Here is a 22,492-nt window from a genome sequence, read left to right on the forward strand (position 1 = left end):
GAAAAAAAATGGAAGCATTTCTGGAAAACTACAGATTACGAAAACTGAAACAGGAAGAAATATAAAACCTGAACAGGCCAATAACCAGCGAGGAAGTTGAAGCAGTCATCAAAAACCTTCCAAGACACAAAAGTCCAGGGCCAGATGGCTTCCCAGGGCAATTCTACCAAACATTTAAAGAATAAATAATACCTATTCTACTAAAACTGTTTCAAAGGATAAAAATGGAGGGAATACTTCCAAACGCATTCTTTGAGGCTAGAATTACTTTGATCCCAAAACCAAAAACCCCACCAAAAAGGTTCTCACATTTGGGACAATATCAAGATGACAGATAATATCCCAGATGAACATGGAAGCAAAAATTCTCACCAGGATACTAACCAATAGGATCCAACAATACATTAAGAGGATTATTCACCACCACCGCCAAGTGGGATTTATCCCTGGGATGCAAGGGTGGCTCAACATTCATAAAACAATCAACGTGATAGATCACATCAATTAAAGAAAAGACATAATCCATATGATCGTCTCAACAGATGCAGAGAAAACATTTTACAAAATATACCATCCATTCCTGATTAAGACACTTCAAAGGGTAGGTATAGAGGGAGAATTCCTCAATACCATAAAGGCATTTATGAAAGGCCCACAGCAAATATGACTCTCAATGGGGAAAAACTTAGAACATTTCCCCTAACAACAGGAACACGATAGAAATGTCCACTCTCACCACTGTTGTTGAACATAGTACTGGAAGTTCTAGCCTCAGCAATCAGACAACAAAAAGAAATAAAAGGCATTCAAATTGGCAAAGAAGAAGTCAAATTCTCCCTCTTCAAAGATAAGATACTGTATATAGAAAACCCAAAAGATACCACCCCAAAATTGCTACAACTCATACTGCAATTCAGCAATGTGGCAAGATACAAAATCAATACACAGAAATCAGTGGCATTTCTATACACTGACAATGAGACTGAAGAAAGAGAAATGAAGGAGTCAATCCCATTGACAATTGCACCCAAAAGCATATATATGAATAGACCTAACCAAAGTGGTAAAGTAACTATACTCCAAAAACTACAGAACACTTACAAAAGATCGAGGTAGATGTAAAGACATTGAGAAACAGGAGGCGGGGCAAGATGGCAGAAGAGTAGGGTCCCCAAGTCACTTGTCACCACCAACGTTCCTAGATAACATTCAAATCATCCTGAAAATCTACGAATTCAACCTGAGATTTAAAGAGAACAGCTGGAATGCTACAATGAGAAGAGTTTGCGCTTCTATCAAGGTAAGAATACGGAAAAAAAATAATAAAGAAATAAAAAAACATTTAAGGGGGAAGGCCCCAGTGAGGAGTCAGGCTAAGGCCACGTGGCGAGTGCCCCGAGGACAGGAAAGCACAGGCCCAGAGAAGCAAGAGCTTTACCAAACTTCCTGGACAGAAAGGCGCTCACAGGGAGCTCGGGCAGGATCCCAGGAGGGGCAAGGATGCCCTCAGGCTCCCAGGCGCACTAACAGAGGAACTGCGCCTGGGGGAGAGTGCGCCACACACCACCGCAGAGCTCCCTAAAGGGCTGCAGTGTGTGCCTGGCAGGGCCCCAGGAGCAGCTCAGGCGGCGGCTCACGGCTGCTCCTCGCAGAGGGGGCTGCGCGGCCCCAGGAGCACGATTACAGCAGCACAGGTTCCAGAGCCCAGGAGCTGGGGGACACAGCCCAAGATCCAGCACTGCCCCTGGGACAGGCAAAGGTCAGGAGCGCCCAGGACAGCAAGGATACTCCTGCCGCCCAGCGGCCCTGAGCTGTGCAGATTGGCGCCCCCCGCCCCCGGAGCATCCAGGCCCCTGCAGACTGAGAGCTGTGGTAGTTACTGCAGAACGTGACTCCAGAGCTGCATAACTGGGCGCCGACACTGTTGTTGTTCCTCCTGGTGTCATATTGTACCTGGGACTGAGCAAGGGCCTCACAGGATAAACAGCTCCCACTGAGCCATGCAACTGACAGGGGGCTGGGTAGCCCCCCCAGGTGCACACACCTGAGAATCAGCACAGCAGGACCCTTCCCCAGAAGACCAGCTAGAAGGACAGGGGAAAAGCAAGTTATTGACCGAGCAGCACTGGGAAGTTCCAGGAGAAGTCTAGGGATTTACAGTATATAGAATCAGAGGATACTCCCTTGTTTTTTGTTTTCTGTTTGTTACCCCCCACATACTCTTTTTTTTTCTTTTTTTCCCTCTCTTTCTCCTTTTTCAAGACAACTTGTTTTTGGCCACTCTGCACTAAGCAAAATGACTAGAAGGAAAAACTCATCTCAAAAAAAAAAAAAAAAAAAGAATCAGAAACAGTCCTCTCTCCCATAGAGTTACAAAATTTGGATTACAATTCAATGTCAGAAAGCCTCAGAAGGAAAAATCTATGTTTAATTGGGGTTCCCGAGGTGCCAAAAGGGACAGAGGTCCAGAATATGTATTCTCATAGCTGAGAACTTCCCTAACTTGGGAAGGGTAACAAGCATTCAGATCCAGGAGATAGAGAGATCCCCCCTAGAATCAATAAAAAACGCTCAACACCTCGACATTTAATAGTGAAGCTTGCAAATTCCAAAGATAAAGAGAAAATCCTTAAAGCAGCAAGGGACAAGAGATCCCTAACTTTTATGGGGAGAAGCATTAGGATAATAGCAGACCTCTCCACAGAGACTTAGCAGGCCAGAAAGGGCTGGCAGGAAATATTCAGGGCCATAAAAGAGAAGAACATGAACCAAGAATACTTTATCCAGCAAGGCTCTCATGCAGAATAGAAAGAGAGATAAAGACCTAACCAAGACAGGCAGAAATTGAAAGAATATGTGACCACCAAAACGGCTCTCTAAGAAATATTAAGGGGGACTATTCAAAATAAAGAGGAAGTCCAAGGAAACACTGCACAAAAACAGGGACTGAATAGGTATCACGAAGACACTAAATTCATATCTTTCAATATTAACTCTGAACGTGAATGGGCTTAACTATCCCATCCAAAGGCGCAAGGACCCAGGCTGGATAAAAAAGGAAGACCCATCTATTTGCTGTCTACAAGAGATCATTTTAGACAGAAGGACACCTACAGCCTGAAAATAAAAGGTTGGAGAACCATTTACCATTCTAATGGTCCTCAAGAGGAAGCAGGGGTAACCATCCTTATATCAGATAAAGTTCATCCCAAGACCATAGTAAGAGATGAAGAGGTACACTATACCATCCTTAAAGGATCTATCCAACAATAGGACCTGACAATCAAGAATATTTAGCCCCGAATGTGGGAGCTGCCAAGTATAACAATCAATTAATAACCAAAGTTAAGATATACTTAGATAATAATACACTTATACTTGGTGACTTGAATGTAGTGCTTACTACAATTGACAGTTATACTAACCACATCAGTTCCAAAGAAACAAGACCTTTAAATGATACACTGGACCAGATGGATTTCACAGATATTTACAAAATTTATAATCCAAATGCAACTCAATACATGTTCTTCTCAAGTGCACATGGAACGTTCTCCAGAATAGACCACATACTGGGTCACAAATCAGGTCTTAACCAATAACAAAAGATTGGGATCGTCCCCTGCATATTTTCAGACCATAATGCTTTGAAATTAAACTAAATCACAAGAAGATTGGAAGGATTTCAAACACGTGGACGTTAAGGACCATCCTGCTAAAAGATGAAAGGGTCAACCAAGAAATTAGGGAAGAATTAAAAAGATTCATGGAAACTAATGAGAATGAAGATACAACCATTCAAAATCTATGGGATACAGCAAAAGCAGTCCTGAGGGGGAAATACATTGCAAGCATCCATCCAAAACTGGAAAAAACTCAAGTACAAACGCTAACATTGAACCTAAAGGAGATGAAAAAAAAAACAGCAAATAGATCCTACACCCAGCAGAGGAAGAGAATGAATAAAGATTTGAGCAGAACTCAATGAAATAGAGACCAGAAGATCTGTGGAACAGATAAAAAAAAAAACTAGGAGTTTTTTCTTTGAAAGAATTCATAAGATAGATAAACCATTAGCCAGCCTTATTAAAAAGAAGAGAGAAAAGACTCAAATTAATAAAATCATGAATGAGAAAGGAGAGATCACTACCAACACCAAGGGAATACAACCAATTTTAAAAACCTATTAAGAGCAGTAATACGTCAATAAATTAGGCAATCTAGAAGAAATGGACGCATTTCTGGAAAACCACAAACTACCGAAACTGGAACAGGAAGAAAAAGAAAATCTGAACAGGCCAATAACCAGGGAGGAAATTGAAGCAGTCATCAAAACCTCCCAAGACGCAAAAGTCCAGGCCAGATGGCTTCCCAGGGGAATTTTACGAAATGTTTAAAGAAGAAACCGTACCTATTCTACTAAAGCTGTTCGGAAAGATAGAAAGATATGGAATACTTCCAAACTTGTTCTATGAGGCCAGCATCACCTTAATTTCAAAGCCAAACAAAGACTCCACCCAAAAGAAGACTTATAGATCAATATCCCTGATGAACTTGGGTGCAAAAATTCTCAACAAGATACTAGCCAAAAGGATCCAACAATACCTTAAGAAGATTATTCACCATGACCAAGGGGATTTATCCCCTGGATGCAAGGCTGGTTCAACACTCGTAAAACAATCAATGTGATTCATCATATCAGCAAGAGAAAAAACAGGAACCATATGATCCTCTCCATTAATGCAGAGAAAGCATTTGAAAAAGACAGCATCCATTCCTGATCAAAACTCTTGAGAGTGTAGGGATAGAGGGAACATTCCTCAACATCTTAAAAGCCATCTACGGAAATTCCACAGCAAATATAATTCTCAATGGGGAAACACTGGTAGCCTTTCCCTTAAGATCAGGAACACGACAGGGATGTCCACTCTCACTCCTGCTATTCAACATAGTACTAGAAGCCCCACCCTCAGCAATCAGACAACCAAAAGAAATAAAAGGCATTCAAATTGGCAAAGAAGAAGTCAAACTCTCCCTCGTCGCAGATGCCATGATACTCTACATAGAAAACCCAAAAGACTCCACCCCAAGATTGCTGGAACTCATACAGCAATTTGGCTGTGTGGCAGGATACAAAGTCAATGCCCAGAAGTCAGTGGCATTTCTATACACTAACAATGAGACTAAAGAAAGAGAACTCAGTGGCATTTCTATACACTAACAATGAGACTAAAGAAAGAGAAATTAAGGAGTCCATCCCATTTACAATTGCACCCAAAAGCATAAGATACATAAGAATAAACCTAACCAAAGTGGTAAAGGATCTCTACCCTAAAAACTACAGAGCACTTCTGAAAGAAATTGAGGAAGACACAAAGAGATGGAAAAATATTCCATGCTCATGGATTAGAAGAATTAATATAGTGAAAATTTCAATGCTACCCAAGGCAATTTACACCTTTAATGCAATCCTTATCAAGATAACATGGAATTTCTTCAGAGAATTGGACAAATCATCTTAAGATTTGTGTGAAATCAGAAAAGACCCCGAATACACAGGGGAATATTGAAAATGAAAACCATATCTGGGGGCATCACAATGCCAGATTTCAGGTTACACTACAAACCTGTGGTCATCAAGACAGTGTGATACTGTCACAAAACAGAGACATAAATCAATGGAACAGAATAGGGAACCAGAAATTGCCCCTCAACTCTATGGTCAACTAATATTCGACAAAGCAGGAAAGACTATCCCCTGGGAAAAGGACAGTCTCTTCAATAAATGGTGCTGGGAAAATTGGACAGTGACATGCAGAAGAATGAAATTAGACCACTCTCTTTCACCATACACAAAGATAAACAAAAAAATGGATGAAAGATCTAAATGTGAGACAAGATTCCATCAAAATCCTAGAGGATAAGACAGGGAATACCCTTTTGAACTTGGCCACAGTAACCTCTTGTAAGATACATCTATGAAGGCAAGATAAACAAAAGCAAAAATGAACTATTGGGACTTCATCAAGATAAGAAGCTTTTGCACAGCAAAAGATGCCATCAACAAAACTAAAAGACAACCTCAGAATGGGAGAAGATATTTGCAAATGACCTATCAGAATAAGGGCTAGTATCCAAGATCTATAAAGAACTTATTAAACTCAACAGCAAAGACACAAAAAACCTAATCATGAAATGGGCAAAGGACATGAACAGAAATCTCTCAGAGGAAGACCTAGACACGGCCAACAAGCACATGAGAAAATGCTGTGCATCACTTGCCATCAGGGAAATACAAATAAAACCACAATGAGATACCACCTCACACCAGGGAGAATGGGGAAAATTAACAAGGCAGGAAACAACCATTGTTGGAGAGGATGTGGACAAAGGGCAACCCTCTTGCACTATTGGTGGGAATGTGAACTGGTGCAGCCACTCTGGAAAACTGTGTGGAGGTTCCTCAAAGAGTTAAAAATAGATCTGCCCTGCGACCCAGCAATTGTATTGCTGGGGATTTACCCCAAAGATACAGATGCATTGAAAGGCTGGGACACCTGCACCCTGATGTTTATAGCAGCAATGTCCACAATAGCTAAAATGCAGAAGGAGCCTCGGTGTCCATTGAAAGATGAGTGGATAAAGAAGATGTGGTCTATGTATACAATGGAATATTACTGAGCCATTGGATATGACAAATACCCACCATTTGCTTCAACGTCGATGGAACTGGAGGGTATTATGCTGAGCGATAAGTCTATCAGAAAAGGACAAACATTATATGCTCTCATTCATTTCGGGAATATAAAAATTAGTGAAAGGCAATGAAGGGAAAGGAGAGAAAATGAGTGCAAATATCAGTGAGGGTGGCAAAACATGAGAGACACCTAATTCTGGGAAATGAACAAAGGTATTAGAATGGGAAGTGGGTGGGGAGTTGGGTGACTGGGTGATGGGCAATGAGGGGGCCACTTGGCGGGATGATTACTGGTTGTTATGCTATACGTTGTCAAAAAAAACGGAAAAAGAAGATTGAAAAACATTCCATTCTAATGGATTGGAAGGATAAATATTGTGAAAATGTCTGTGTTACACAGAGCAATTTACATGTTTAATTGAATCCCTATCAAAATACCATGGACTTTCTTCACAGAGTTGGAACACATAATCTTAAGATTTGTATGGAACCAGAAAATACCCTGAATAGCTAGCTGGAGGAATGTTGAAAAAGAAAGTCAAAGCTGGGGATCCCTGGGTGGTGCAGCAGTATGGCGCCTGCCTTTGGCCCAGGGCGCGATCCTGGAGACCCGGGATCGAATCCCACGTCGGGCTCCCGGCGCATGGAGCCTGCTTCTCCCTCTGCCTATGTCTCTACCTCTCTCTCTCTCTCTCTCTCTCTGTGACTATCATAATTAAATAAAAATTTTTAAAAAAGAAATATTATTAAAAAAAAAAGAAAGTCAAAGCTGGAGGCATCAGAATGCCTGACTTCAAGCTGTGTTATAAGGTTGTGATCATCAAAACACTATGGTTCTGGCACAAAAACAGACACATAGATCAATGGAACATAATAGAGAACCCAGAAATGGACCGTCAACTCTATGGTCAACTCACATTTGAAAAAGCAGGAAAGAATATCCACTGGAAAAAGGACAGTTCCTTCAATAAATTGTGTGGGGAAAATTGGACAATCACATGCAAAAGAAAAAAGTGGACCATTCTCTTACACCATACAGAAGGTAAACTCAAAAAGGATGAAAAATCTATATGTGAGTCAAGAATCCATCAAAATCCAGGGGGAACCTGGGTGGCTCAGTGGTTGAGCATCTGCCTGCAGCTCATTGCATGATCCCGTGATCAGGAGTCAAGTCCCATGTCGGGCTCCCTGCATGGAGCCTGCTTCACCCTCTGCCTGTGTCTCTGCCTCTCTCTCATGAATAAGTAAATAAAATATTTTTTTTAAAAAAATGAATCCATCAAAATCCTAGAGAACATAGGCATCACCCTTTTTGAACTTTGCCAAGCAACTTCTTGCAAGACACTTCTATTAAGACAAAGGAAACAAAAGCAAAAATGAACTATTGGGATTTAAAAGATTAAAATCTTCTGCACAGAGAATGAAACAGTCAACAAAACTAAAGACAACCTACTGAATGGAGAAGATATTTGCAAATGACATATCATAAAGGCCTAGTATCCAAAATCTATAAAGAACTTATCAAACTCAACACCCAAGAAACAAACAATCCAGTTATGAAATGGGCAGAAGACATAAACAGACATTTCTTCAAAGAAGACCAACACATAGCCAACAAGCACATTAAAAAATGGTCCACAACAACTGTCATCAGGAAAATACAGAGAGGATGGGCAAGATAGCGGAAGAGTAGGGTCCCCAAATCACCTGTTCCCAGCAAATTACCTAGCTAACCTTCAAATCATCCTGAAAATCTACGAATTCGGCCTGAGATTTAAAGAGAGAATAACTGTAATGCTACAGTGAGAAGAGTTTGTGCTTCTATCAAGGTAGGAAGATGGGGGAAAAAGAAATAAAGAAACAAAAGGCATCCAAGGGGGATGGGCCCCGCAAGGAGCCAGGCTAAGGCCGGGGCGTGTGCCCGCAGGACAGGAAAGTTCCATCCCAGAGAAGCAGGAGCTTCACCAATCTTCCCGGGCAGAAAGGCACTCACACGAGTTAGAGCAGGACCCCAGGAAGGGCGGGGATGCCCTCAGGCTCCCTGGGACACTAACAGAGCAACTGTGCCTGTCTTTTTATCCTTTTCCCTTGTTTTTGGCCCCTCTGCACTGAGCAAAATGACTAGAAGGAAAACCTCACCTCAAAAGAAAGATTCAGAAACAGTCCTCCCACCCACAGAGTTACAAAATCTGGATTACAATTCAATGTCAGAAAGCCAATTCAGAAGCACTATTATACAGCTACTGGTGGCTCTAGAAAAAAACTTAAAGGACTCAAGAGACTTCATGACTGCAGAATTTAGAGCTAATCAGGCAGAAATTAAAAATCAATTGAATGAGATGCAATCCAAACTAGAAGTCCTAACGACGAGGGTTAACGAGGTGGAAGAATGAGTGAGTGACATAGAAGACAAGTTGATGGCAAAGAGGGAAACTGATAAAAAGAGAGATGGACGGGATCCCTGGGTGGCGCAGCGGTTTGGCGCCTGCCTTTGGCCCGGGGCGCAATCCTGGAGACTCGGGATCGAATCCCACATCGGGCTCCCGGTGCATGGAGCCTGCTTCTCCCTCTGCCTGTGTCTCTGCCTCTCTCTCTCTCTGTAACTATCATAAATAAATAAAAATTAAAAAGAAAAAGAGATGGACAATTAAAAGACCATGAAGACAGATTAAGGGAAATAAACGACAGCCTGAGGAAGAAAAACCTACGTTTAATTGGGGTTCCCAAGGGCGCCGAAAGGGACAGAGGGTCAGAATATGTATTTGAACAAAACATAGCTGAAAACATTCCTAATCTGGGAAGGAAAACAGGCATTCAGATCCAGGAAATGGAGAGATTCCCCCCCCAAAAACCAATAAAAAAACGTTCAACACCTCAACATTTAATAGTGAAGCTTGCAAATTCCAAAGATAAAGAGAAGATCCTTAAAGCAGCAAGAGACAAGAAATCCCTGACTTTTATGGGGAGGAGTATTAGGGTAACATCAGACCTCTCCACAGAGACCTGGCAGGCCAGAAAGGGCTGGCAGGATATATTCAGGGTCCTAAATGAGAATAATATGCAGCCAAGAATACTTTATCCAGCAATGCTCTCATTCAAAATGGAAGGAGAGATAAAGAGCTTCCAACACAGGCAGGAACTAAAAGAATATGTGACCTCCAAACCAGCTCTGCAAGAAATTTTAAGGGGGACTCTTAAAATTGCCCTTTAAGAAGAAGTCCAGTGGAATAATCGACAAAAACAAGGACTGAATAGATATCATGATGACACTAAACTCATATCTTTCAATAGTAACTCTGAACGTGAAAAGGCTTAATGACCTCATCATAAGGTGCAGGGTTTAAGACTGGATAAAAAACCAGGACCCATCTATTTGCTGTCTACAAAAGATTCATGTTAGACAGAAGGACACCTACAACCTGAAAATGAAAGGTTGGAGAACCATTTATAATTCAAATGGTCCTCAAAAGAAAGCAGGGGTAGCCATCCTTATATCAGATAAACTAAAATTTACCCCGAAGACTGTAGTGAGAGATGAAGAGGGACACTATATCATACTTAAAGGATCTATCCAACAAGAGGATTTAAGAATCCTCAATATATATGCCCCGAATGTGGGAGCTGCCAAATATGTAAACCAATTAATAACCAAAGTGAAGAAATACTTAGATAATAATAAACTTATACCTGGTCACTTCAATCTAGCTCTTTCTACCCTCGATAGGTCTTCTAAGCACAATATCTCCAAAGAAACGAGAGCTTTATTTTTTTTTTTTATTTTTTTTTTTTAATTTTTTTTTAATTTTTATTTATTTGTGATAGTCACAGAGAGACAGAGAGAGAGAGGCAGAGACACAGGCAGAGGGAGAAGCAGGCTCCATGCACCGGGAGCCTGATGTGGGATTCGATCCCGGGTCTCCAGGATCGCGCCCTGGGCCAAAGGCAGGCGCCAAACCGCTGCGCCACCCAGGGATCCCGAAACGAGAGCTTTAAATGATACACTGGACCAGATGGATTTCACAGATATCTACAGAACTTAACATCCAAAGTCAACTGAATACACATTCTTCTCAAGTGCACATGGAACTTTCTCCAGAATAGACCACATACTGGGTCACAAATCGGGTCTGAACCGAAACCAAAAGATTGGGATCATCCCCTGCATATTCTCAGACCATAATGCCTTGAAATTAGAACTAAATCACAACAAGAAGTTTGGAAGGACTTCAAACATGTGGAGGTTAAGGACCATCCTGCTAAAAGATGAAAGGGTCAAACATAAAATTAAGAAAGAATTAAAAAGATTCATGGAAACTAATGAGAATGAAGATACAACCGTTCAAATCTTTGGGATGCAGCAAAAGCAGTCCTAAGGGGGAAATACATCGCAATACAAGCATCCATTCAAAAAGTGGAAGGAACTCAAATACAAAAGCTAGCCTTACACCTAAAGGAGCTGGAGAAAAAACAGCAAATAGATCCTACACCCAGCAGAAGAAGAGAGTTAATTAAGATTCAAGCAGAACTCAATGAAATCTTCCACAGAAGAACTGTGGAAAAGATCAACAAAACCAGGAGTTGGTTCTTTGAAAGAATTAATAACATAGATAAACCATTATCCAGCCTTATTAAAAAGAAGAGAGAGAAGACTCTCTCTTAGTAAAATGATGAATGAGAAAGGAGAGATCACTACCAACACCAAGGAAATACAAACGATTTTAAAACATATTATGAACAGCTATATGCCAGTAAATTAGGTAATCTAGAAGAAATGGATGCATTCCTGGAAAGCCAGAAACTACCAAAACTGGAACAGGAAGAAATAGAAAACCGGAACAGGCCAATAACCAGGGATGAAATTGAGCAGTCATCAAAAACCTCCCAAGACACAAAAGTCCAGGGCCAGATGGCTTCCCAGGGGTATTCTATCAAACGTTTAAAGAAGAAACCATACCTATTCTACTAAAGCTGTTTGGAAAGATAGAAACCGATGGAGTACGTCCAAATTTGTTCTATGAGGCCAGCATCACCTTAATTCCAAAACCAGACAAAGACACCAACAAAAAGGAGAATTACAGACCAATATGCTTGATGAACATGGATGCAAAAATTCTCAACAAGATACTAGCCAATAGGATCCAAGAGTACATTAAGAAAACTATTCACCATGACCAAGTAGGATTTATCCCCGGGACACAAGGCTGCTTCAACACTCGTAAAACAATCAATGTGATTCATCATATCAGCAAGAGAAAAAACAAGAACCATATGATCCTCTCATTAGATGCAGAGAAAGCATTTGACAAAATACAGCATCCATTCCTGATCAAAACGCTTCAGAGTGTAGGGATAGAGGGAACATTCCTCAACATCTTAAAAGCCATCTACGAAAAGCCCACAGGAAATATCATTCTCAATGGGAAGGCACTGGGAGCCTTTCCCCTAAGATCAGGAACAAGACAGAGATGTCCACTCTCACCACTGTTATTCAACATAGTATTGGAAGTCCTAGCCTCAGCAATCAGACAACAAAAAGAAATAAAAGGCATTCAAATTGGCAAAGACGTCAAACTCTCCCTCTTCGCTGATGACATGGTACTCTACATAGAAAATCCAAAAGCGTCCACCCCAAGATTGCTAAAACTCATACAGCATTTTGGTAGCATGGAAGGTTACAAAATCAATGCCCCAAAATCAATGGCATTTCTATACACTAACAATGAGACTGAAGAAAGAGAAATTAAGGAGTCCATCCCATTTACAATTGCACCCAAAAGCATAAGATACCTAGGCATAAACCTAACCAAAGAGGTCAAGTATCTATACCCTAAAAACTATAGAACACTTCTGAAAGAAATTGAGGAAGACACAAAGAGATGGAAAAATATTCCATTCTCACGGATTGGCACAATTAATATTGTCAAAATGTCAATGTTACCCAGGAAAATTTATATGTTTAATGCAATTCCTATCAAAATACCATGGACTTTCTTCAGAGAGTTAGAACAAATTATTTTAAGATTTGTGTGGAATCAGAAAAGACCCTGAATAGCCAGGGGAATTTTAAAAAAGAAAACCATATCAGGGGGCATCACAATGCCAGATTTCAGGTTACACTACAAAGTTGTGGTCATCAAGACAGTATGGTACTGGCACAAAAACAGACACATAGATCAATGGAACAGAATACAGAACCCAGAAGTGGACCCTCAACTTTGTGTTCAACTAATATTTGATAAAGGAGGAAAGACTATCCATTGGAAGAAAGACAGTCTCTTTAATAAATGGTGCTAGGAAAATTGGACATCCACATGAAGAAGAATGAAACTAGACCACTCTCTTTCACCATACACAAGATAAACTCAAAATGGAGGAAAGATCTTAATGTGAGACAAGGTTCCATCAAAATCCTAGAGGAGAACACAGGCAACACCCTTTTTGAACTCAGCCACAGTAACTTCTTGCAAGATACATCCACGAAGGCAAAAGAAAGAAAAGCAAAAATGAACTATTGGGACTGGATCAAGATAGAAAGGTTTTGCACAGCAAAGGATACAGTCAAGAAATCTCAAAGACAACCTACACAATGGGAGAAGATATTTGCAAATGACATATCAGATAAAGGGCTAGTTTCCAAGATCTATAAAGAACTTCTTAAACTCAACACCAAAGAAACAAACAATCCAATCATGAAATGGGCAAAAGACATGAAGAGAAATCTCACAGAGGAAGACATAGACATGGCCAACATGCACATGAGAAAATGCTCTGCATCACTGGCCATCAGGGAAATACAAATCAAAACCACAATGAGATACCACCTCACTCCACTGAGAATGGGGAAAATTAATAAGACAGGAAACCACAAATGTTGGAGAGGATGTGGAGAAAAGGGAACCCTCTTATGCTGTTGGTGGGAATGTGAACTGGTGCAGCCACTCTGGAAAACTGTGTGGAGGTTCCTCAAAGAGTTAAAAATAGACCTGCCCTACTACCCAGAAATTGCACTGCTGTATATTTACCCCAAAGATGCAGATGCAATGAAACACCGAGACACCTGTACCCCAATGTTTATAGTAGCAATGTCCACAATAGCCAAACTGTGGAAGGAGCCTTGGTGTCCATCAAAATTGAATGGATAAAGAAGATATGGTTTATGTATACAATGGAATATTACTCAGCCATTAGAAAAGACAAATACCCACCATTTGCTTCAACGTGGATGGAACTGGAGGGTATTATGCTTTGAAGAAAGTCAATCAGAGAAGGACAAACATTGTATATTCTCATTCATTTGGGGAATATAAATAATTATGAAAGGGAATATAAGGGAAGGGAGAAGAAATGTGTGGGAAATATCAGAAAGGGAGACAGAACATAAAGACTCCTAACTCTGGGAAAGAACTAGGGGTGGTGGAAGGTGAGGAGGGTGGGGGTGGGGGTGAATGGGTGACGGGCACTGAGGGGGGCACTTGACGGGATGAGCACTGGGTGTTATTCTGTATGTTGGTAAATTGAACACCAATAAAAAATAAATTTATTATAAAGAAAAAGAAAAAAAACAAAAAAGGAAAATACAAATCAAAAGCACAATGAGATGCCACCTCATACCAGTGAGAATGGTGAAAATTAACACGACAGGAAACAAGAAATGTTGGAGCGATCTGGAGGAAGCAGAACCCTCCTTTACTGTTGGTTGTAATGCAAACTGGCAAAGCCACTCTGGAAAAATTGTGTGGAGGTTCCTCAAAGAGTTAAAAGTAGATCTACCCTATGACTCAGCAATTGCACTGCTGGGTATTTACCCCAAAGATACAGATATAATAAAATGATGGGACATCTGCACCCCAATATTCATAGCAACATTGTCCACAATAACCAGACTGTAGAAGATGTCAAGATGTCCTTTGCCAGATGAATTGATTAAGAAGATGAGGTAAATGGAATATTACTCAGCCACCAGAATGGATGAATACTCACCATTGGATTCAACATGGATCAAACTAAAGGGTATTATACTGAGTGAAATAAGTCAATCAGAGAAGGACAATCATCAATGTTTTCACTTGTACGTGGACTGTAAGAAATAGTGTAAAGTGTTATAAAGGAAAGCAGGGAACCTGAGTGGGGAAAAATTAGGGAGGAAGACAAACCATAAGAGACTCTTAACTCTGGGAAACAAACAAAGGACTGAGGAAAGGGAAGAGGTTGTGTGTGGAAGTGGTGACTGGGTGACTGGCACTAAGGAGGGCACTTGATGGGATGAGCACTGTGTGTTATACTATATGTTGGCACGTTGAGTTTAAACTAAAAAAGGATAAAAAGGATAAAAAGAATATCTATATCTATATCTATATCTATATCTATCTATATCTATCTATATCAACAATGGAATATTACTCAGACATCAGAAAGGATGAATACTTACTATTTGCATTGGCATGGATGGAACTGGATGGTATTATGCTGAGTGAAATAAGTCAATGAGGGAAGACAATTATCATCTGGTTTCACTCATGTGGAATATATGATACAGCACAGAGGGGAAGGGTGGGACTACTGAATGGGAAGTAATAAGGAAGGGAGCCAAAGCATGTGAGGCTCTTAACTATAGGAAACAAACAGGTTTACTCGAATTTAGGTGGGTGGGAGAATGGGGTAATTGCACGATGTGCATTAAGGAGGGCAGATGTTGTGGTGAGCACTGGTGTTCTATGCAACTGATGAATTATTGAAATCTACATCTTAATTATGTACACTATGTTGGCTAATTGAATTTAAATTTAAAAATAAATAAATAACTTACAAAGAAAAGAACCCCCACAACAAATAGCACACTCAGTCATTAAAAACAGAGATTTTCCTTGGATCAAGAATAAGAAAAGCAGTCCATTCTCGTCACTTTTACTCAACATAATAGTGGAAGTCTTACCCACAGCAATCAGACAAGTAAAAGGAATAATAAGCCTCCAAATTATTAAGGAGGGAACAAAACTTTCATTATCTATAGATGACATGATACTACCTATAGAAAACCTTGAAGACTCCACCAAAGCAACTACAAGAACTGATAAAAGAATTCAGTAAGTTTGCAGTACATAAAATCAATGTACAGAATCCCATTGCATTTTTATACTGTAATAATAAAGTAGCAAAAACACAAATTAAGAAACAGTGCCATTTACACTTGCAAGAAGAATAAAGTATCTAGGAATAAACTTAAACGAGGAGGTGAAAAACATGTATTTGGAAAACTATATGATATTGATGAAAAAACTGAAGATGACATGAACAAATGGAAAGATCTATGCTCATGAATTGGAAGAATTAATATTGTTAAAACGTCCATACTACCCAAAACAATCTTTGGATATAATGCAACCCCCTCAAAATACCAATGGCATTTTTCACAGAATGAAAACAAATAGTCTGAAAATGTGTATGAAACCATAAAATACCCCAAGTAGCCAAACAACTCTTGAAAACAAAGAACAAACCTGGATGTATCACAAACCCAGATTTAAACATATACTACAAAGCTATATGAATCAAAACAGTATGGTTATGAACACAAAGATAGACACATAGATCAATGCAACTGAGTGTCCAAATCTCACACATGGTCAATTAATGTACAACAAAGGAAGCAAGTGTGTACAATGGGAAAAAGGCAGTCTCTTCACCAAATGGCCTTGGGAAAACTGGACAGCTATATGCAAATGAAAGGAACTGGACCACTTTGTTACATCATGAACAAAAATAAATTCAAAATGGAATAAAGACCTAAATGTGAGATATGAAGCCATAAAATTCCTAGAAGGAAACATAGACGTAATTTCTGTGACATTGGTCATAAGAACATTTTTCTAGAAATTTCTCTTCTGACAAGGAAAATGAAAGCAAAATGAAACTATTAATTTAACTGCACCAAACTAAACTATTAACTGCACCAAAATAAAATGCTTTTGCACAAGAGCGAAACCACCAATAAAACAAAGAGGTAACCTACTAAATAGAAGAAAATATTTGCAAATGTTATACTTGATAAGGAGTTAAAACCGAAAATATATTTTTAAAAGTATTACAACTGAAACCTAAGAAAACAAATAATTCAATTAAAAAATGTGTAGAAGTGAGCACTGGGTGTTATACGCAACTGATAAATCTGCATTTGAAATTTATGTACTATATGTTGGCTAATTGAATTTAAATAAATAAAATATTTAAAAAACGGATAGAGGATTTTTTTCCAAAGAAGACATGCAGATGGTGAACAGGGAATGATGTTCAATATCACTCACCACCAGGGAAATGCAAATTATTAATATTTTTTTTTGTTTCTTTTTTTTTAATTTATTTTTTATTGGTGTTCAATTTACTAACATACAGAATAACCCCCAGTGCCCTTCACCCATTCACTCCCACCCCCGCCCTCCTCCCCTTCCACCACCCCTAGTTCGTTTCCCAGAGTTAGCAGTCTTTACGTTCTGTCTCCCTTTCTGATATTTCCCACACATTTCTTCCCCCTTCCCTTATATTCCCTTTCACTATTATTTATATTCCCCAAATGAATGAGAACATATAATGTTTGTCCTTCTCCGACTGGCTTACTTCACTCAGCATGATACCCTCCAGTTCCATCCACGTTGAAGCAAATGGTGGGTATTTGTCATTTCTAATAGCTGAGTAATATTCCATTGTATACATAAACCACATCTTCTTTATCCATTCATCTTTTGATGGACACCGAGGCTCCTTCCACAGTTTGGCTATCGTGGCCATTGCTGCTATAAACATCGGGGTGCAGGTGTCCCGGCGTTTCATTGCATTTGTATCTTTGGGGTAAATCCCCAACAGTGCAATTGCTGGGTCGTAGGGCAGGTCTATTTTTAACTGTTTGAGGAACCTCCACACAGTTTTTCAGAGTGGCTGCACCAGTTCACATTCCCACCAACAGTGTATGAGGGTTCCCTTTTCTCCGCATCCTCTCCAACATTTGTTGTTTCCTGCCTTGTTAATTTTCCCCATTCTCACTGGTGTGAGGTGGTATCTCATTGTGGTTTTGATTTGTATTTCCCTGATGGCAAGTGATGCAGAGCATTTTCTCATGTGCATGTTGGCCATGTCTATGTCTTCCTCTGTGAGATTTCTCTTCATGTCTTTTGCCCATTTCATGATTGGATTGTTTGTTTCTTTGGTGTTGAGTTTGATAAGTTCTTTATAGATCTTGGAAACTAGCCCTTTATCTGATATGTCATTTGCAAATATCTTATCCCATTCTGTAGGTTGTCTTTGAGTTTTGTTGACTGTATCCTTTGCTGTGCAAAAGCTTCTTATCTTGATGAAGTCCCAATAGTTCATTTTTGCTTTTGTTTCTTTTGCCTTCGTGGATGTATCTTGCAAGAAGTTACTATGGCCGAGTTCAGAAAAGACCCCGAATAGCCAGGGGAATTTTAAAAAAGAAAACCATATCTGGGGGCATCACAATGCCAGATTTCAGGTTGTACTACAAAGCTGTGGTCATCAAGACAGTGTGGTACTGGCACAAAAACAGACATATAGATCAGTGGAACAGAATAGAGAATCCAGAAGTGGACCCTGAACTTTATGGGCAACTAATATTCGATAAAGGAGGAAAGACTATCCATTGGAAGAAAGACAGTCTTTTCAATAAATGGTGCTGGGAAAATAGGACATCCACATGCAGAAGAATGAAACTAGACCACTCTCTTTCACCATACACAAAGATAAACTCAAAATGGATGAAAGATCTAAATGTGAGACAAGATTCCATCAAAATCCTAGAGGAAATGCAAATTAAAACTACAATGATATATCACTTTACATGTCAGAATGGCTAAAATAAAAAAGACAAGAAATAACATGTGTTAATTAGGATGCAGAGAAAAAGAAATCCACATGCGCTGTTGGTGGGAATGGAAATTGGTGCAGACACCGTGGAAATTAGTATGATATTCTTAAAAAAAATTAGAACCATTTGATCCAGTAATTCCACTACTGGCCATTTACACAATGGTAAACCAAAACACTAATTTGAAGGGATATGCACAACCATGTTTATTGCAGAATTATTTATAATAGCTAAGATATGGGAGCAGCTAAAGTATCCACTGATAGATGAATAGATAAAGAAGATGTCACACACACACACACTCACACACACACACTGAAATGTTAATCAGCCTTAGAATGAGTGAAATATTTCCATTTGCAACAATATGGATGGACCTAGAGGGTATGGTGCTAAGGGAAATAAGCCTGAAAAAGGCATATACCATATGATTTCACTCATATGTGGATTTAAGAAATAAAACAAGAAGCAAAGGGAAAAATAAGAGTGGAGACAAATCAAGAAACAGATTCTTAATTGTAAAGAAAAACTGATGATTACCAGAGGGGAGAAGGAGTGAGAGAATGAGTTAAATAGATGATAGGGATTAAGGAGTGCATTTGTCCTGATGAGCACAGAGTTATATATGGAAGTGTTGAATTACTATACTGTACACTTGAAGCTAATATAACACTGTATATTAACTAACTGGAATTAAACATTTTAAAAATTTAAGATAAAACTACACTCTGATAAAAAAATAAAAAAAATAAAACTACACTCTGTATAAAATGAAAATCATAAGGGTTGCTGAGAATATGGAAAAATTGTAACCCTCGTACTTTACTGGTGGAAATGCAAAATGATTCCCTTACTGGGGGAAAGTTTGGAAGTTCTTTAAATAATTAAACATACAATTATTGTGTGACCTCTCATTTCTAGTTCTATGTATATGATACAAAAGACCTGAAAACATGTACTCAAAGAAGTGCATGTAACAAATGTTTGTTGCGGTATTATTCTCAATAGCCAAAAGTTGATAACAGCCAAAATGTTCATCACGGGATGAATGGATAAAGAAATTAATATTATTCAGCCATTAAAAGAAATGAAGTGCCGGTACATACATGCTACAATATGGATGAATCTCAAAACATTATGCTAAGTGAAATAAGTCAGATATATTGTATGATTCAACATACATGAAATATTCAAGTTATACATGAAGTATTCGGTATATATAAATCCACAGGGACAGAACATAGATTGGTAGTTGCCAGAGGCTAAGGGCAGAGAATCTGCTTAATAAGTAAGGGGTTTTACCTTGGAGGGATGAGAATGTTTTCCAACTAGATAGAGGTTGGTTGCACAACATTGTGAGTGTACTAAATAACAATTATTCAACTTTAAAGTGATTATCACTATATGAATTTCATCTCAATAAATTATTTTTAAGAATTTTACACGTAATAATGTTTACTGTACAAAAATTGGAAAACAGAGAAGCATATAAAGAAAAAATGTCATCTATGTTTCCTCAACTCAAGATGATTACTTTTAATGTTTTGGTTAAGTATCATTATAATATTGTTGTTTCCTTGGAAAGTATGTTTAGAGTTATAGAAAAATAACTAATATTACCCTTGGAATTAAGCCACATAGACTGAGGACTTCCTTGAAATAATTACCTACTATAAAGTCCAATCTGATTCAAATTAGTAGCATGGCCTACCCTGAGATAAAGTAGCATCTAGGTAGAGATTCATATCCAGAATAACTGAACCAAAAGATAAATTTATGGCTCTTCTCTCCTTTTCTGTACTTTGGGTTACATCTTCTCCAAGAAATCAGCATTTTTAAAATTTAGGAATGTAAAGAACCTGGACCCTACTTTTAGGAGCATAATTCAGAAACAATAAGCAGAACTAAGCAAATTGCCTTCTAATCTTCCAGTTACCAGATTTTTGGAATATGGTAATTAGAAGAATAAGGGAGCATTCGCATCAAAACAAATATAACAATTTTATTTCAACCAACATTATGAAAAAAATTTAAAGTAGAAGAAATATGAATACAAATCAATTTATAAGATGAATGAAAAAACATGTGGAACTATTGTTTAAAATTAACAGGATTTGAGAGATAAATGACTAATCACATGCACTCACATTTTCATACGTTAGTAAATATTAATAACAGTTTACATGGTTTAATGATTTTTTGCCCATAAATTAAACTTTATTGAAAAACTGACACCAAATATATGAGATCACTGTTGTATACTTTACAAAATTAATTATATCATCTTGCTGGATTAACTGGAATTATTGAACTGATAAGGCTTTCTGCCACATAACACAAATTCAGGAGGTTGTGTGGATCATTAGTGTTGCTTTCTTCTAAATGAACATCCTGTGAGTCTGACCTTTCCTCCTGTTGCTTGGCACAACATTGTTGAACAGCCTTTACAAAGAACCACTGTTTGATCATGACTGAAAACCATGATAATCTTGTAACAACCTGGACATTTTTCATCCATAAAATAAGAATCTGGGCTTTGAGCTAGCCATTTCTTTCTGTTTTTCTCTTTGTCTCTTCCAAGGATGGATGTAGTAAATCTTTAGCCAAAGGCATGTTGATCCTTTCACAAGCCCAACCAGTCCTTTATTGCTTTGTAATTTACTAAATGCTTTTACATATGCCATCTTACTCAACCATAGCAATGATACAGTGGAGAAGTAGATAACACCATCTCTGTTTTTCAAATGAAGAAACAGATTCAGAGACAGGCTTATTCATTCCTTTTGAAAATCTAATTAGACAATCTATAAGCCCAACGTAGGAACCATATCCTTCATGAGGAAAACAGACTGATTCAGATAAAATTTGAATTCATAATACTTTTATCTGAATTCCTATTGTACTTAAAGTATATTCTATACATTTTACTACTAAAATCTTATTTTTTGTTTATCTTACCCTGTGTGTTGTATAAATAAATACACATATTTTACAATCAAAATCTAAAAAATGAGTTTGAATCCTGATCTTGCCTCATACTAGCTGTGTGACTTTGGGCAAGATGCCTAAGTTCTCTGAACATGAGTTCCCTGTGAAATGAGAATAACATTCCTGCCTCAGAAGCTAGTTTTCCTTGTCAAATACGATAGTAGATGCAAGTTACCTCTCTGTGCCTCCCATCAGGCTGCAATCCCCAGGAGGTCATTGCCCATATATTTAACTTCTGTTGCCTCTTCAACAGAGTTGCATTCATAGAAAATATCTGATATTTACTTTTCCATGGAGTGGAAAGTGTTGGAATGCAAACTTTTGTGACAGTAGACTTCTTATTGCTCATTGTCTAGAGCCCTTTAATCTAATATACCTAAATCTCTTTTGTAGGATCTGATTAGAATTTGAACATGTAAATTAGCAAATTAATGGCTTCCACATTCATAAACCATTTATTTATAAGAGAAATTGAGTTTTTTTCTATTTTAACCCATAGACTCCCCATTTTCTGAAATCACTATTCATAATGATTTTAGACACAAATTCTCCATTGGTGGCCTTTGTTGTTCCTATGAAACCTAAAACAAGCAGCCACTCCACTCATTGATGGAGATAACGTACTTTAAGATCCATAAAGCCTGCAATTATATTATTGAGGAGGTAGTGGAAGAAACATAGGAAAGGAAAAGTAGGGAGTACAGAAGTGGCCACAGACTTTGGATACAGAAGTCTATACCAACACAGTAAATGTGATACATAATCCCTAGATAAATAGATATCTTCTTTTACCCCATCATTTACTTATTGATTATGTTGCATGTATGAGGGTGATAGGTCTAAATATTATGCTTCTGTAGTTAGTTTCTTCGATCATCTTAATGTGTGTTGCAAATACTATCTCCTTAATCTTTCATAATCCATAGGGCTATGAA

The 22,492-nt window shown here is 38.5% G+C and overlaps 1 protein-coding gene and 1 pseudogene across 2 annotated transcripts in view; both read right to left on the minus strand.

Moving 5' to 3' along the window:
* ZC3H12B (zinc finger CCCH-type containing 12B) overlaps nucleotides 1-22,492 on the minus strand; it is a 566,523-nt gene that overhangs the window by 171,206 nt on the left and 372,825 nt on the right. The window lies entirely within an intron of this gene.
* On the minus strand, nucleotides 20,847-21,182 carry LOC144308668 (small ribosomal subunit protein eS27-like pseudogene; annotated as a pseudogene).

Source organism: Canis aureus, chromosome X, assembly GCF_053574225.1.
Source record: "Canis aureus isolate CA01 chromosome X, VMU_Caureus_v.1.0, whole genome shotgun sequence".
NCBI classification, from domain to species: domain Eukaryota; kingdom Metazoa; phylum Chordata; class Mammalia; order Carnivora; family Canidae; genus Canis; species Canis aureus.